Below are 17,871 nucleotides of genomic sequence, written 5' to 3'. Positions count from 1 at the left end.
TGCAAAACTGGAACTCTTAATTGAACAAGAATACAGGCTTTTTATACACTACACACTCAGGTGAGGCTGATCACATTATCATATGCAAACGCAACTGTATATAGAAATATAATTAACACTATACACATTAAGTTAAATAAATAACTATCCACCTGGACAATCAGAGATCTCATTCCAGGTCAGACTTGCTGGCATTGAGCTCACAAAGTAAAATACACATAATTATAAGTATAAACACATCCCACAATAGTTTTCTGGCAGACTATACAGTAGGTGTGTTAATTAGCACAATTATCAATGGGTGAAAGACAGGTGGGGTGAGTTGATGAGATTATTATCTGCTATGAGTTTCCCAGTGTTGAGCAGAAAACCCATAACACCTAAATAAACAGACAATAGCAGGAGACTACAAGCAACAGACTGCCCGGCACCTACATTGGAGTATGTAAAACAGAGATTAATGTGACCAGTTCTTTCATTAAACATGTATAGTTCAGAATCAAAAAATCAGGAATAGTCTTCATATAATTCTTGAGAGTTATTGTTGATAAATATTACTTTTCTATTTGAAGTAATCCAAACCCCATTCTCAGTGTCCATTAACCACTTAAGCCCCGGAGGATTTGGCTGCTAAAAGACCAGGGGTTTTTTTGCGATTTTTTACTGCGTGACTTTAACGGACAATTGCGCGGACATGCAACGCTGTACCTAAACGAATTTGATGTCCTTTTTTTCCCATAAACAGAGCTTTCTTTTGGTGGTATTTGATCACCTGTGCGATTTTTTGATCATGCGCTATAAACAAAAAAAGAGCGTCAATTTTGCAAAAATAACAATATTTTTCACATTTTTTTATATGAAATTCCCCCCCAAAAAAATTTAAAAATTAAAATTTTTTAACATTTTCGGCCAATTTGTTTTATGCTACATATGTTTGGTAAAAAAAAATCACAAAAAGCGTATTTTGATTGGTTTGCGCAAAAGTTATCGCGTTTACTAACAAAGGGAAAGATTTTTGTCATTTTTGGTGTATTTTTTTTAACGCGTAATGGCGGCGATCTGCGATTTTTTTTGCGGTACTGCGACATTGCGGCGGACAGATCGGACCTTTGACTGACATTTTTGACACTTTTGGGGTTACCAGTGACATTACTGCAGTAATCAGTGCTATACATATGCACTGTTACTGCAAAAATGACACGGCAGGGAAGGGGTTAACTGTATTGGAGAGGGAGGGGTTAAGTGTGTCCTAGGGGCGTGTTTCTAACTGTAAAGGGACATGGCTATTGGTGTAAAACAAAGATCAACGGTCCTACATAGTAGAACCGTCTGATCTTCATTTTTACACCAGGGAGAATGACGGGCGGCTTGTTTACATAAGCCGTCCGCCTTTCTCCCTTCACCGGAGCGATCGTGAGTGACCGGCGGACGATCGGGTCCGCCAGTCACACGCACTGACTTGTCAGTGAACGAGCCGCGGCGGGCGCGCGCCCGCCCGCAATTGGCTCACAAGTCAGTGACAGGCGAGTGACGTACCGATACGTCACTCTGCCTGGCCGGGGCTGACCACCGCAGTATATAGTCGTGCGGCGGTCGGCAACCGGTTAAGTAGTTGTCCATCATTTTCTCTGTCACCCTGTGCCCCTAAAGGATACAGGGTTACTTACACATAACAGGGGCCTGGGGAGCTGGGTTCCACAGTCCTTACTCCAGGAGATTTGGACAGCGTGGGAGAGAGCCAGCTGCTAAAGGAGCAAGGAATAAGGTATTTGTACCAACTTTCCCCCCTAGCCAAACAAGTTTTGAACCCATGCTGTAGGGGGATGCCTCTTAATAGTTAATGCAGTGCGGTCCCCCATAGCAACTCACAGCAACTCAAAGAAGCTTTAAACTGAATTAGGTTTTTTTGCTAAAACTGTGAATCACAATCAATTGCCCTTAAAATATTTGTTTTCACCCTTTTCATCCACCAGTGCATCATATGGCGCTTTTCCACTGCATAGAACCGTACCGGCTCGGCACGCTTTTGTGCTTTTCCACTGCGGTACCGCATGGTATAGGGTCGGAACGGTTCGGTACGGTATAGGTTTGCTTTTCCACTGCATGGAACCGAACGGTACGGTACGGCTCTGAAAAATCAGTACCTACTCGATTGTGGTTCCAACAGGTACCAAACTGGTACCATATCCCACAATCCTTTGCATGCAGTCACTACTAGCCACTGATTGGTCAGAGAATCCCACCCACCCCGTTGTTATCCCACCCACTTAACTTTAGTACTACTTTAGTGGAAAAGCAAACCTATACCGTACCGTACCGAACCGTTCCGACACTATACCATGCAGTACCGCAGTGGAAAAGCAAACCGGGCCAAGCAGGGCCGAGTAGAGCCGAGCCGGTACTAGCCGGTACTTGCAGTGGAAAAGTGCCATAATGCTGCACTCCCGTGGCTTGCAGCCACTTCCTGTCTACATGCACAATCTGTAGGGATGTCTTTTTGGCTTTCTCTAGAGCGGTTTCTTGAAGATAATAACTACAGTGGACCATGTGTGTGTAATGTGGGCACAACTCTGAGACAGGGACAGACCATTATCACCTTATATTATGTTTTCCAACATCTTTGTTACCCCCATCCACATTGCACATGCCTACTTTCCAGACAAGTCTAGACCAGATCATGCTCACTTTCTGGGCAGTCCACCCCAGATCAAACCCACCATCCAGGCAGTCCCGCCTCTAACTCACAGCTGCAGTCCCCTAAGCTACCCCAAAACCCTTTTATACGATGGAACAACAAACATTTTTTAAAAAATCTGAATATATTGGCCATACAGGGAGTACAGCAACCATAAAAAACAAGATTTTCATTGTACAATTAATTTAAAATATACAAAAATGTGTATGTACAGTACACGTTAAAAACAAATGTGTTTTGGTTTGCTCATAGGTCACACACATTACAAGTGATAGCAGGTAAATAACATTACATACAATATAAATGTAGCAAGGTTTCCAGGCCTATGGCCTGATGGGGGTCTGCCATTAGTACCGGTAATCTCTCCAGCCCATGTGAGCTGTAACCCTGGGTGTGACAACTGAAGCAGCGACAACTCCAGTATCTTTGTTTGTGGTTTTTTATTGGAATTAAGGGGATGGGAGAAGGGAATGAGTGGGATACTCCTTGAGGCTTAAACTAATTACAATTGGGACTTTTACTTCTGAAATGCCCGTTGGCGCTTACTTGACGCCAGCCGGCGCCAGCCAACGCTCACTGACACTGAAAATATTCTGTAAAACAGAAGAAGTGCTGAATCCTCGACTTATAGTCCAGAAGATCCAGGACTGAGAACTGTAGAACTCCTGACACTGTTGTACTGTGAAAGTCACTGAATACTTTCCCCCGCCTGGCACAGCTTGAGGTAGTATGTAGTAGAATTCTGTATAGCTGTCACTCTAACTGGCACGCTCTTTACACTTCAGGGCCCAAACTGCAAGTGCCCCCTTTAACCTCAAACTCTTCAGGGTCCATTGACTATGTACCCCCTTTGTAGCTTCAGGGTCCTCAACCTAGGTACCCCCTTTACAGCTAGCTGGCACTGGATCCCAGAACCTCTTCCGGAGCGGTCCCCTCTAACTTCAGGCAGACCCCCAGGGGCAATCCTCAGTACTCACAACCTGTGTAGGCTTTCCCGGGACTGAACCCCTCTCTCTCTCTCTGCAGGCTCTCGGCACACCGGATCCCCTCAGCTCAACTCAGCACTCTCTGGACACTCAGGCGACACCCCGAGACATCCGCCTTCCTCAGACAGGAGGAGAGACAGCCGCACTCTCCTTCCTGAAACTCTGCTCCCGCCAAAGTGCCACGCACTTCCCCCCAAACCAGAATCCTTTGCAGCTTAATCTGCCTTCTGGGGTAGTTACAAGCTGGGATGTGTCCCCTGATTGGGCCTCCCACACTGCCCTATGAGAAGCCTCTCACAGGAACCAGTGGGGATACTTCTCCCCTCAGCAGGCGCATCTGGAAGCCTGGCACCCTATCTAAACAGATCACAGTCCTGCTGTTAGGCAGACAAGGCCCACTATACATTTACCTAGCACCTACCTGTAGTGTGCTACATAGATATAACAGATCAATGTGAGTCTTCATGAGTCAATGCATTTCGCTAGAAGTAGCTTCATCAGGATGCATGAAAATAACACAGTATTTGTCTCAGAACTAAGCCGGCATGAAGATGTACCCCTGGGCGGGCACCGGAGCAAAAGTTGAGGCCAAAAGTTTGGACACCATAACACCCGGGATTGTTTACAAAATGTTTGTAGGGATGTGCTAAATATAGCTGGCAGCATTAAAAATATCCCATGAAATCCAATGGATTTAAGAAGCCTCAAGCTTAAACTATAGTAAAGCAGGTATCCTATCAGTGCAGATATGTTCAACAGCAACTCTAGAATCAATGAGGACTGACAGCAGTCAGAGGGAACACATGCCATCAGAGTCTGACAAGTCTATTCAATGCCCACACTGTCCATGTGTCCCAAAAGGCCTTCATGGCCGAATTATTTTTATAAAAGTTGCAGATTTTAAAATATTAAAGTAAACCTAATCTATACAATCTCATAAGTTTTAACCATTTGCCGGCTGCGCTATTGTCCAAAGACAGCTACAACGTGGTTGTCCAGTTCTGGGAAGGAACCTATTGATGTCCTTCCAGAACCACTCACCCCTGTGCGCCCCCGGGGTGTACACAGCTGATCACAGATCGAGATAAAGGGCCAATCACAGCGGCCCTTTATCATGTGATAAGCTGTGTCCAATCACAGCTGATCACATGTAAACAAATGCCGGTTATTGGCATTTCCTTTCCTCAGCGCTGTCACCGTGTGAGGAAAGGATAGCCGATAACTGGCTATCCTGTGACAGCACAGCACATATTTACACTGATAATCAGGTACTGATCGTAAGTGCTCTAATCATTAGTGCCATCTCATCAGTGCCCATCAGTGTCCTGATTATCAGTGCCACTTCATCAGTGCCGCCTCATCAGTGACACTTTATCAGTGCCGATTCGTCGCTGCCTATAAGTGCAGCCTCATCAGTGCCCATCAGTGCAGCCTGTCACTGCCCATCAGTGCAGCCTCATCAGTGCAGCATATCAGTACCCATCAGTGCAGCATCATCATTGCAGTCTATCACTGCCCATCAGTGCAGCCTATCAGTGCCCATCAGTGCAGCATATCAGTGCCCACCAGTGCAGCATATCAGTGCCCATCAGTGCAGTCTCACCAGTACAGCCTCATCAGTGCACATTAGTGAAAAAGAAGAAAAATTACTTATTTGCAAAAATCTATAACAAAAACAAAGAAAAATGTTTTTTTCATATGTTTAGCAATGAATAAAAAACCAGTGGTAATCAAATTCCACCAAAAGAAAGCATCTATCTTTCTCAAAAACAATTATAAAACTTTAATATGGGCACAGTGTTGTGTGACCCCACAATTTTCATTTGTGTGAGGAATCAAAGTGTGATAGAACTGAAAGCTGAAAATTAGCCTGGGCAGGAAGGGGGTGAAAGTGTCCAGTATGCTAGAAGGTAAAGGGTAACGCCACTTTTGTGGGGAACAAAATAGCAAATAAAAAAAATGTAAAAAAATATTACATATCCAATTGCTACACAAGCCATATGATACTTTAGTGTTATTAAATATTCCCTTTCCTTTTCAATCTGCAACTGCTGTCATTTTCTGCAACACCCCCCAAAAAACATAAAATTCCTACTTGTTTGATTGGCTTATTGATTTTCCCAGAAGTCCGAACAAAGATACCACTCAGATGTTGGGCATCCTCTGCAACACAAATGTCATTTTTGGTGAAATACTCCCATAGGGAAATCACATCTAAAAGGGATATAGAATCCTGCAAGTGCAGCAGCTGATTGCTAATGATAAAGCCCCATGCACATTCGTTTTGCACAGCTAACAATAAACAGTTATTTATTCAGAATAACAAAAAGTAGGAATCTGCAACAAAGTTTGGTAAAATCCCTGCAATGTACAGAGATCACCCAGAGGGGGATGTTTTTTTCTCAACAATTGTGCAATTACTCTTTATCATGTTAATAAATATACTCTTAGGAATACAGCATACTTTTCCTTTATTAAAGTGGTTGCAAACCCCTCTGTACTGTTTGTACTAGTGATTGACCGATTATCGGCAAAGCCTATATATCGAAGGCCGATCTGCACTTTCCCCGATATATCGGAATCATCCACCAAGGTGACCGATATTGCCGATATTTTGGAAAGTGCTGTACCGGAGTGATGCCTGCAGCTAGACGCATCATCCCGGTACCGGCGTCCATAGCTGATGGTCGGCTGTCTTGTAATGACAACCGATGCGGCTGAGAAGGACGTCCCCCCTTCCCGCCGCCTTCTGCGGCTCGCCTGGGTCTGCCATCCCACCGGGAGACCCAAGCAACCAGCCTGCACGGCCGCTGAAGACCCGCTCAAAGCCACATTCGGCTCTGATCGGGTCTCCATTTAAAAACCCAGAAGTGATGTCATGACATGGCACCAGATCAAAAAAAAAATGACAGCATTCAAAAACACCCAAACTTGCCGTTTTGAATGCTTTTAAGTGCAGAGGAGGGGTTTGGGGTCTTTTTGACCCCCAGATCCCTCCACAAGAGTACCTGTCAAGTGATAAAAAAAAAATTGTTTTAAATGTACGAAAATATCAGCCAATATCGGCCGATACTGATATGCAATGGCTGAAATATTGGTATCGGTAACTAAAAAACAATATTGGTCGATCACTAGTTTGAACCTATAGGTAAGCCTATAACAAGGCACCATTTAGGAGATATTTACATTGCATGCAGCTGATGATGTCATCAGCGCATGCGCTCTGAAGGAACGGCTGCCCGTGCCATTTCTTCAGAGCCCTGTGCCATGACCGGCAGCCCCTGCACCTGCGCGGGAGTGACGTCACGTCGCTCCGGCCAGTAGCACAGCCGGAGTCTGCAGACCCAGACGGAAGATGGGTGAAGATGGATGTGGCCTCCAGCAGGGACGAGGCAGGCTTTGTTTGCAGGTAAGTGTCACATAAGGTGCTAGTATGCGTAGCATGCTAGCACATTATGTATTTACTTTGCAGGTAAACAAAAAGAAAACATTTTTTCAAGACTTTACTTCCTCTATAAAGGTAAGCAATGATGCGTATATATTAGTTCAGCAGCAAAACTATATTACAGGCACTCCTTGGCTACCCAACCTCATACTGTATCATTAGAGGATAAGTGCACATTTAACACAACTAAGCTCCTATAATAATATCCAAGCAAAGAAAGTGAGTTTGTAAATATAACCTTCTGCTTTTTCCTTCCTCCTGCTGTTTGTTGAAAGCTTTACTGGAAATCTCAGAGCCCCTGCTCCTCCAAAGCCCCCGTCTGATAGCTGAAAAAGACATTTCTTGATGGAATAGTTATATAAAAATGAAGCATCCATACAATCCCTATAAATATCATTGGCCTGGCTCCAATCATCTAAATGGAAAGAGTGATAAGCAAGCCTATCTAAAAAGGTTTTCCTGGGATTACATCTGATAACTGATGTGGAGGATGGGTTTCCCTCCCAGGATTGCTTTCTTTATAGCTGACACTGCTGTTTCTTGGTCAAGCCTTGTATATGGAACAATAAAAACAACCTGAACTCCAGGCAGATATAAATGACAATAATTAATCAATATGTATTGTATATGTATGTAATATATCATTATGGCATTCAAACCGGCATCAAGCAGTGTGCTTGTACTTGACTACAGTGCACTTGGGAAGTATTCACAGCGCTTTACTTTTTCCACATTTTGTTATGTTACAGCCAGAGTTGTATAAAGTACTCGAAACCCATACTTGAGTAAAAGTACAAGTGCTCGATCAAAAAGTGACTTGAGTAGAAGTGGAAGTGCTTGATCAAAAAGTGACTTGAGTAGAAGTACTAAAGTATTCAACATTTTTTGTACTTAAGTATTGCAAGTAGTTTTTTTTTTTAAATTTTGCTACTCAAGTACTGAAAGTAAAAGTACCAGTAGTTTTGAAAAAAAAAATGCTACTCAAGTACTGAAAGTAAAAGTATAAGTACTGTGTTATGTAGTTATTAAAGAAAGAAGTGAAAAGTTTGAATATCATATTGTTTTTTATTATTTCAAATGCAGCTTTTATTTATACATACAGTAGCATTTATTTTCGTATGCGCTGATAATACACATGTTTTGAGCTTCATGAAACCTGCCATCTACTGTTCTGGCAGTGGTAATTTTTATAATAGTAACGAGTAACTATGCAGCACAAAAAAAAATATCGGAGTAGAAGTATTGAAATCATTGAAAAAATGTAGTGAAGTAAAAGTGGAAGTAGGAGAAAAAAATTCTACTCTAGGAAAGTACAGATACCGCCTTTCGGTACTTAAGTACAGTAGTGAAGTAGTTCTACTTAGTTACTATACATCTCTGGTTACAGCCTTATTCTAAAATGGATTAAATTCATTATTTCCCCAAAAAAATCTACAGACAATACCCCATAATGACAACATGAAAGAAGTTTGTGTAAAATCTTTGCAAATGTATTAAAAATAAAAAGTGAAACAAAAAATAATGTACATAATGTATTCACAGCCTTTGCCATGTCACTCAAAATTGAGCTCAGGTGCATCCTGTTTCCACTGATAATCTTTGAGATGTTTCCACAACTTGATTGGAGTCCACTTGTGGTAAATTCAGTTGACTGGACATGATTTGGAAGGCACACACCTTTCTATAAAAGGTCCCACAGTTAACAGTGTATGTCAGAGCACAAACCAAGCCATGAAGTCCAAGGAATTGACTGTAGACCTCTGAGACAGGATTTTATCGAGGCAAAGATCTGGGGAAGGGTACAGAAAAATGTCTGCAGCATTGAAGGTCCCAATGAGCACAGTGGCTTCCATCATCCCTAAATAGAAGAAGTTTGGAACCATCAGGACTCTTCTTACAGTGGGCCTCCCGGCCAAACTGAGCGATTGGGTGAGAAGGGCCTTAGCTAGAGAGGTGACCAAGAACCCAATAGTCACTCTGACTGAGCTCCAGCATTTTTCCATGGAGAGAGGAGAACTTTCCAGAAGAACAACCATCTCTGCAGCACTATACCAATCAGGCCTGTATGGTGAAGAGGCCTGACAGAAACCACTCCTCAGTAAAAGACACATGACAGCCTGGAGTTTGCCAAAAGGCAACCGAACGACTCTTAGACCATGAGAAACAAAATTCTCTGGTCTTATGAAACAAAAATTGAACTCTTTGGCCTGAATGGCAAGCATCATGTCTGGAAGAAACCAGGCACCGCTCATCACCTGCCAATACCATCCCTACAGAGAAGCATGGTGGAGGCAGTATTATGCTGTGGGGATGTTTTACAGCAGCAGGAACTCAGAGACTAGTCAGGATGGAGGGAAAGATAAATGCAGCAACATCCTTGATGAAAACCTGCTCTAGAGCGTTCTGGACCTCATACTGGGGCAAAGGTTCATCTTCCAACAACACAGCAACCCTAAAGACATAGCCTAGATAAGAAAGGAGTGGCTATGGGACAACTCTGTGAATGTCCTTGAGTGGGCCCAGCCAGAGCCCAGACTTGAACACGATTGAACAACTCTGGAGAGATCTGAAATTGGCTGTGCACCGACACTCCCCCATCCAACCTGATGGAGTTTGAGAGGTCCTGTAAAAAAAGAATGGGAGAAACTGCCCAAAAATAGGTGTGCCAAGTTTGTAGCATTATACTCAAAAAAGACTTGAGGCTGTAATTGGTGCCAAAGTTGCTTCAACAAAGTATTGCACAAAGCCTGTGAATACTTTTAGTATGTACCTGTGATTTTTTTTTCATTTTTTATTTATAATAAATTTTGTAAAAATTTTAAACAAACGTCTTTTATGGGGTATTGTTTGTAGAATTATGGGGTTGTCATTATGGGGTATTGTTTGTAGAATTTTGAAGAAAATAATTTAATCCATTTTGGAATAAAGCTGTGACATAACAAAATGTGGAAAAAGTGAAGCGTTGTGAACACTTTCTGGGTGTACTGTATGTCCTGGTTTCAGCCTGTACAGCAGAGCTCAGACTGGTTGAGGAAGGCCCAGAACAAGGAGCCAATCAGTTGTGCTAATGTGCTCACATGCTAAAAGGAGAATGCTAATTGTGACAGACCCTGGTACTCAAGAGGAGTATGTCTATCCAATAAACTTCCCTTGCCCGGTAACTGAACAATACAAAATCCCACAGCCCAACCAGTAACTAGTTGAGACGCAGTGTAGGGTGGTGAAAAACATATAAAATGTTTTTTTTAAAACTCACAGAGAATTTAGATGCCAAAAGATTCAGATAAAAGCTTGATCACATTATTGTATGCAAAGGAAACTGTCTACAGGAATAAAATGACCATAACTAAGGAACTAATAGCTGACAGTGATATACCTAACATGAGCTAATTAACTAGGCACTTAAACCAACCTAGGTGACCAGACAATTCGGCACCTACAACCCTGAATATAAAGTACTGTACAGTACACATTATTACAAGTATAAAAGCATAGATGAGAAGACAGACAGAAACAATAGGGAATCCAATTAACAATTGGAGGAAGACACTAAGGAGGCATAAAATGGGAGAGACCGACTTACAATAAACACCTTTTGGCAGACAACCCCAGTGGTTTGAGCTGATTACATTAACATCTACATTCATTGCTGGTTTGTGGAATAGGTGCCCCAAATATGTATATGGAACATCTAGTTCCCAGAGTCTGTATATTTTGGGGAGATATGGACTTGAATCCAAAGCAAGACCACTCTAAAATGTCCCCCAGGCACACACCTCCCAAAGAGTAGTGTTCCCTTTAAAAGCCAGGGCCCATAGTCAGTAGGCAAGAGGCCACCCTGCAGTCCCCTCCAAAAGCCCCTGTCCTGCCTGGGTTTGTCACACTAATAATAGCTGAAAACAAAGAGGAGCTAATCAGTCGGCTGTTTCTCCTGTCACTTTCCAATCACAAGCTGGAGAACAGATGAGGGGAAAAGGTGTATAGTGGCACTAGTAGGGATATGTTAAAGGCATATAAGGTATACAACATGTGATATATTCTTCATAGTAAGAATCCGGTAATTTAGGGAATGCGAAAAACGGGGAATAACAAACATACACTATACAATATAAAGTTATTACAACCAGACAGGGTGTTGTCTCAGTCCATAGAAGAAGTCCATGCAATGCACTTGATGGCAACACCCTTAGAGTGAAGCTGTGGGTAAAAGCAGGCACGAAAAGGGGCGCCAAACGAAGTCCAGCATATAAAATCAATGGTTTCATTAAAATGACAATTGGCAAATCACGAGATGGTGAAATAGTAAGAGCATTTTCATGTAAAGTCTGTCCCAAAGCTTATCCGGACTGTCCCAAAGCCGTGGCAGCCTGGCGTGCAGGCTGTGTTCCCTGTTGTTGCCTGGATGGAAGCAGGATGTGGCCGGACACCGCCGTAACAAGCGTGGAAGGCAAGAAGGCGCTGGGCCGGACGTGACATCACACGTAGGGCGTGTTGGGCATAATGACGTGAAGTGGGCGGTAACGCCTTTGAAAGCAACACGCTTGCAATAATGGGCTCATGTTGGATAAGAGATGAGACCTGCTTTCAGGAATAGAACAATTACAGGTCTCCTGCCCTATCAGGTAGGACCAGGGTTTTTTTTCTCATACAATAGGTGCAGGACTCAATCATGAAACCCCAACCCCCCTTCCCCTATGTACACACACACACACTTCAAACCACATCAAATAGGGGGTGTGGTCAAAATTCCCTAACAGTGGGAGGGTCTTAAAGGGGCAATAAAACCAGGAGTGCATAGTACAGCACATAGTAAGGACAGAGTGCAGATTTTGTGACGGTAGGGGTTAGAAAATGCACAGTCCAGAGTTGCACTACATGCAGAGTTCAGGGGCGCGCTGCATAAAGAGTGCAGAATTCAGGGGTGCGCTACACACAGTGCAGAGCTCAGCCTTCTGCCACAGCTGCCTACCTCAGCACCCCCCATCCACATCTCACTTTCAACCCTCTTCTTCTCTAGTACCTCCCCTCACACTGTAGGTGGCTCCACCTCTCTCACTTGCAGAAAGATCATCCAGTGTGGGTGTCGCCATCTGCACTGCACCCTGAGCACTTGCATCTCCCTTGTCCCCATCCTGCTCTCAGGTAGAGTCACCCAGAAGATCAGATCTGTGGGAGCCATTGGGAGATAAGCTGTCACTTGTAAATACAGAAGCCGGACTTCTGTGTTTACAAGTGATAGTGGTGAGCAGGGAGCAGAGCGCCTGAGCCAGAGGTGGTGGAACTATAACCCCAGATAGGACTATGCTATGAATCAGACTGGAATGCCATTAAAGTTCATGTGTGTGTAAAGGCAGATGTTCCAATACTTTTTGACAACAGATAGATAGGATAGAAAAAAAAAAAAAAAAAAACAGAAAAATCACCTGCCATCTATGCAGGGCTGCTGTTAGAAATCCCTGGGCCCCATACAGCCTACCTGGCAGGGACCCCCCCCCCCAAATATATCAAGACAATATTTTCACTAAAAATATACTAAAATCATTATTAGCGGACACAAACATAACACAAAACCTGTGTGAATTAGCCATTTTAATTGATTTTTACATAAAAAAATTATGATTTTTAAAAAAAAAAATTAAAAAATGTTTACAATTTTTTTAAATGATTTATTACAATGTTTAATTATCTTTTTTTTTTTTTTTTTTACAATTTGTTATTTTTTTACAGGACAGGGAAGGTCTGCAGCAGTGTTGGGGGTAACGAGTTACAAAGTAACAAATGACAGTAACTACATTACTTTTTTTTGGTAACGAAGTAACGTAACTAGTTACAATACTAATATTGGCAACTACACTACTTTACTAGGCTATAGGAGGTAACTACACTACTTTACTAGGCTATAGGAACGCGCTTTCCTGCGTTACCCAAGCCGTGCGATATAATCGTTATTTCGAAGAATAGAGAGGGATGAAGTTTATGACTTTTTGTTGCACTTTATGTTTTATTCTGTTTTTTTCAGGTTTTGTTCTCATGTTTCCCAAAGCCTGTGTTTATACAATAAACTCTATGCAGAAAGAGTGTCATGTATCTACACGGTCAATTAAGAAAGAGGAAGGTAAAGTAATAAGTAGTGAAGTTACTTTTCAAATGCAGTAACTAGTAAAGTAATCTCATTACAATTTACAGAAGTAACTAGTAACATTTTTTGAGTAACTACCCCAACACTGGTCTGCAGCGCTGCGGGGGGGGGGGGGGGGGGGTAACATCACAGTGAAAGGGGGGCACACGGGGAGGGGGGGTATCAGAAGCAGGCAGAACAGGGAGGGGGGTTGGTGTCAGAGAAGCAATTACAGGAATGATGCCCTGTGTCTGTGTCTCTCCCTGCAGCAGCTGAAAGCTGGCAGGAGAGGGGAGAATCTGGCTTTCAGCTGCTGCAGAGAGCTGCACAGGGCTACCTTTTGTAATTACCCCCTCCGCCCGACCGCACTGATTCCCCATGCTGTTGGGGCCCCCTCTGTGCCTGGGCCTCCTACAGGAGGACTGGTGGTCCATCCTATCAACGGCCCTGCACCTATGTATTTATTGTTTAACATTGGGAGTGTAATGACGTCATGAAGGAAACCATGGAACTGCCTGTCAGTTGGGAACCTCAGGAAAGCAGTTGCAGCTCTGTCCAGCCTCTCCCTAGTTGAAACCTGCAATAGTGATCTATTGCTGGATGATTGCAGCAGTAATATTGCTTTTAGAAGTGACCTTCTGCTGCACGGCTACATAGGAGGTCTACATCTGGTCTTTACTGACCAGTTCCAGACCCCATGAAAAAAAAAATGTAAAAAAAATAGAAAAATTATTTGGCGGTGGATATTGCAATATGGGAAATTCTGAGATCACCAGCCAACTAGCTTGATAAAAGCAGTTTATATATATATATATATATATATATATATATATATATATATATATAAAGAAAAAAAAAAAACAGGCATACAGAAAACAGTTTATCTTCAGTATGGAAATAAAACAACAAAATATTATATCCATTTCTGGTACACCAAAATAATTGATTGATGTCTCACCACCAATAATACTTGTCGTTTAACAGTTTTTTTTTTGTTTTTTTTTAAGTCCCTGCCAGTCCCAGGGATCCGAAAAAGAGCTCTGCAGGGTCTCAGCTGATGAAAAGCCTACAGTTCTCTTACAACTGTTGCTGTTCCACACTACATCTCACATACAAATGACAGTTCCCTGTTCCCTTTCAGGCTTCTCTCCATGCAGGTTAACCCTTTAAGGACCAAAGTCTTTATACTCAGCATTGGAGGCTCTTTCTCACCCAAAATCTCCCTCTGAGCCTCCAAACAGCAGGTCCCAAAAGAGGATTTACCAATCCTGAGAGAACTGTAAAATCAGTTTTCTCCTCTGCAACTGGACCACATCAGGAAACCCTGAATGTGTGAGAACCCCTGAATAAAAGGTATTTTATTGTTCCCCTTAAAGGAACCACAACCCAAATAGCGGTGAAGCATTTGGCTTCCTGGACCGAAGCCTGGCATCCTGTACAATATACACTATGTTGTCAAAAGTATTGGGACACCTGCCTTTACACACACACACATAAACTTTAATGGCATCCCAGTCTTTGTCTGTAGGGTTCAATATTAACTCTTCTGGGAAGGCTGTCCACAAGGTTTAGGAGTGTGTCTATGGGAGTGTTTGGCCATTCTTCCAGAAATGCATTTGTGAGGTCAGGCATTGATGTTGGATGATAAGGCCGGGCTCACAGTCTCTGCTCTAATTCATCCCAAAGGTGTTCTATCGGGTTGAGGTCAGGACTCTGTGAAGGCCAGTCAAGTTTCTCCACCCCAAACTCACTCATCCATGTCTTTATGGACCTTGCTTTGTGCACTGGTCCAAATCATTTGGTGGAGGGGGGAATATGGTGTGGGATTATTTTTCAGGGGTTGGGTTGCCCCTTAGTTCCAGTGAAGGGAACTCTTAAGGCGTCAGCATACCAAGACATTTTGGACAATTTCATGCTCCCAACTTTGTTGGAACAGTTTGGGGATGGCCCCTTCCTGTTCCAACATGACTGCGTACCAGCGCACAAAGCAAGGTTCATAAAGACACGGATGAGTGAATTTGGGGTGGAGGAGCTTAACTGGCCTGCACAGAGTCCTGACCTCAACCTGATAGATCACCTTTGGGATGAATAAGAGAGGAGACTGGAAGCCAGGCCTTCATGTCCTTCAGTGCCTGACCTCACAAATGCGCTTCTGAAAGAATAGTCAAACATTCCCATAGACACACTACTAAACCTTGTGGACAGCCTTCCCAGAAGAGATGAAGCTGTTATTGCTGCAAAGGGTGGGCCAAATCAATATCGAACCCTATGGACTAAGGCTGGATAAACACTATACAACTTTTGCTGGTAGATTTCCTTTAGATTTACCTTCAACTATGTAGTACAAGGGCCTGCCTGATTGGATACAAATTGAAAGTGTTTAGGTGTGACCTCATATTATATGGTTTTGGTAAATCTAAAGGAAAAAATCTAAAGAAAATTGTATAGTGTGTATCCAGCTTAAGACTAGGATGCCATTAAAGTTCATGTGCATGTAACTACTGAAAATACATTTTAAAAATGCCCATCCAAACATTAATCTCCAGGTCCCAGTACAGGTTTTGGATGATCTGGATGACATTTGCTTTCATTGAACAAGTGTCAAATGCTCTCATAATTGAACCCAATGTCATTTGAGTTTTTAGCAATGAGACAACTAAAAATTAAAAAAATATTTAAAAAATATATAGTATATTTTTAGGTGTGCTGTGCAAATGGGACCACATAACAAGCATATAGAGGAATTTATTCAAAGTTGACTTCAAAAGTGGAAATATGCTTTAACTATTTTGTATTGGAGATACCTGAAAGCAGAAGTAAAGTCTGCTTTTAAAAAAGTGTTGAAGGGCAGACTTTCTATTGTTAACATTTTTTTGTTTTTTATACTTTGACAAATGGAGTTGGTTGAAAACAAAGCATATGTGGTGTGATATAGAGAGGCCAAGATCACCAGCCAGCCACTTGTAAGCCCCCGTTCACATAGGGGCGACGCTACTTCGGAGCGGCTGCCACGGACTTCATAACATTGAAGTCTATGGCGGTCGCCTCCGGGTCGCCCCAAAGAAGCTCTGGACCCTTTTTCTAGGTCGGAGCGACTTGTGTCGCTCCTATTAGAACGGGTCCGCAACTTCCCTATGGGAGGCGACCTGCGGCGACCTGTGAGGCGACCAGGTCGCCTCACAGGTCGCCCTAGTGTGAACCGGCACTAAAAGTGAACAGTCTTTCTTGCTCTTTCAAAACACGTAAACAAAACAGCAAAAATAAAGCAAACGGTCTAGAATCCTGCTACAATCAATTGCTCACCACCAATATACCAATCCCACACTAGGGTTTTGGGTTCCTGTCTGCTTCAGGCAGGCCCAGACAGGGACAGAAAAAAAACCCAGGGGATTTTAGACTAAGCAGCCTTTTTTTTCTTTTTTTTGACACAAAAAATGTTTGGGACTAAAACCACCTCAGGGCTATCTTATCTCCATGGGTAAGGTCATAGTGCATTGGGGTCCATCCAGCTGCTGTGTGAAAAGCAGGCACCAGGAGAGGTGTCACACAAAGGTCATAATCCAAAATGTCAGTAAATAGCACTGGTGAGGCTGCATTGATGGACATTGGTGAGGCTGCATAGACGGGCACTGGTCAGGCTGCATTGCTGAGCACTGGTCAGGCTGCATTGATGGGCACTGGTAAGGCTGCATATATGGGCACAGCTGAGCCCTGCATTCTTTATGTGGCACACTGCTGAGCCCTGCATTCTTTATGTGGCACACTGCTGAGCCCTGCATTCTTTATGTAGCGCACTCCTGAGCCCTGCATGCTTTATGTTGTGTACTCCTGAGCCATGCATTATTTATGAAAATTGCGTGATCATGCAACATTGTATTGTAAAAATGTTTATTATTTTTTGGAGACAGATAGAGCTTTCTTTTCTAAGGATTCAGCCAGTTTCATTGAAGTTCACTGGTTTCTGCAACTCTTTCAATGATATCATCAGAATCAAGGTTCATTGGTATATCCCTTTCTATTGCCATGAACATCAAAGAGCTCAATGAGTAGGGATGGGCAAACGGTTTGGCCCAAGCATGAGTTTGGACGAACATTGGCTGTTCGCCCATTCAACGAACACCCAAATTATCAGGGGGGGGGGTGGAGTTTGACTGTTTGCTCGGCCTGCCGAATGGCCGAAAATGCACTGCGCCGCCGCACAGTGCATTGGAAGCCCTGATTGGCTAAAGTGATAAAAGCTTTGCCCAATCAGGGCATAAAGCACTTTCAGAGCCATGATTGGAGTAAGTGATGATGACTCTATCCGATTATGGCTCATTGTTCTCAGTCCCACCCCACACTATAAATGTATTCTTTCAATAGCGGCCATTTGTAGTGTGAAATCGGCGTGGAGAGAGATAGAATCTGTGGCGGCTGGTTAAGTTTTAAGATGGTGGGGCACCAGAACTCGCCCTTCCTTTTTGACTCCTCCCACTTTGCATAAGCCACACCCCTTATAGACTCCACCTACTCTGTCCCCTGTATTCCACTTGCTGCCACCCATAGTGTATAGTATAGTGCATATAGCATAGTGTAGAGTGTAAATAGTATAGTACAATGTAATACTATACACTATACTTTATACACT

The sequence above is a fragment of the Pelophylax lessonae genome (genome assembly GCF_965119305.1).
Source record: "Pelophylax lessonae genome assembly, chromosome: 11".
NCBI classification, from domain to species: Eukaryota; Metazoa; Chordata; class Amphibia; order Anura; family Ranidae; genus Pelophylax; species Pelophylax lessonae.
The sequence above is the reverse complement of the archived record's forward strand: the minus strand, read 5'-3'. Positions refer to the sequence as shown.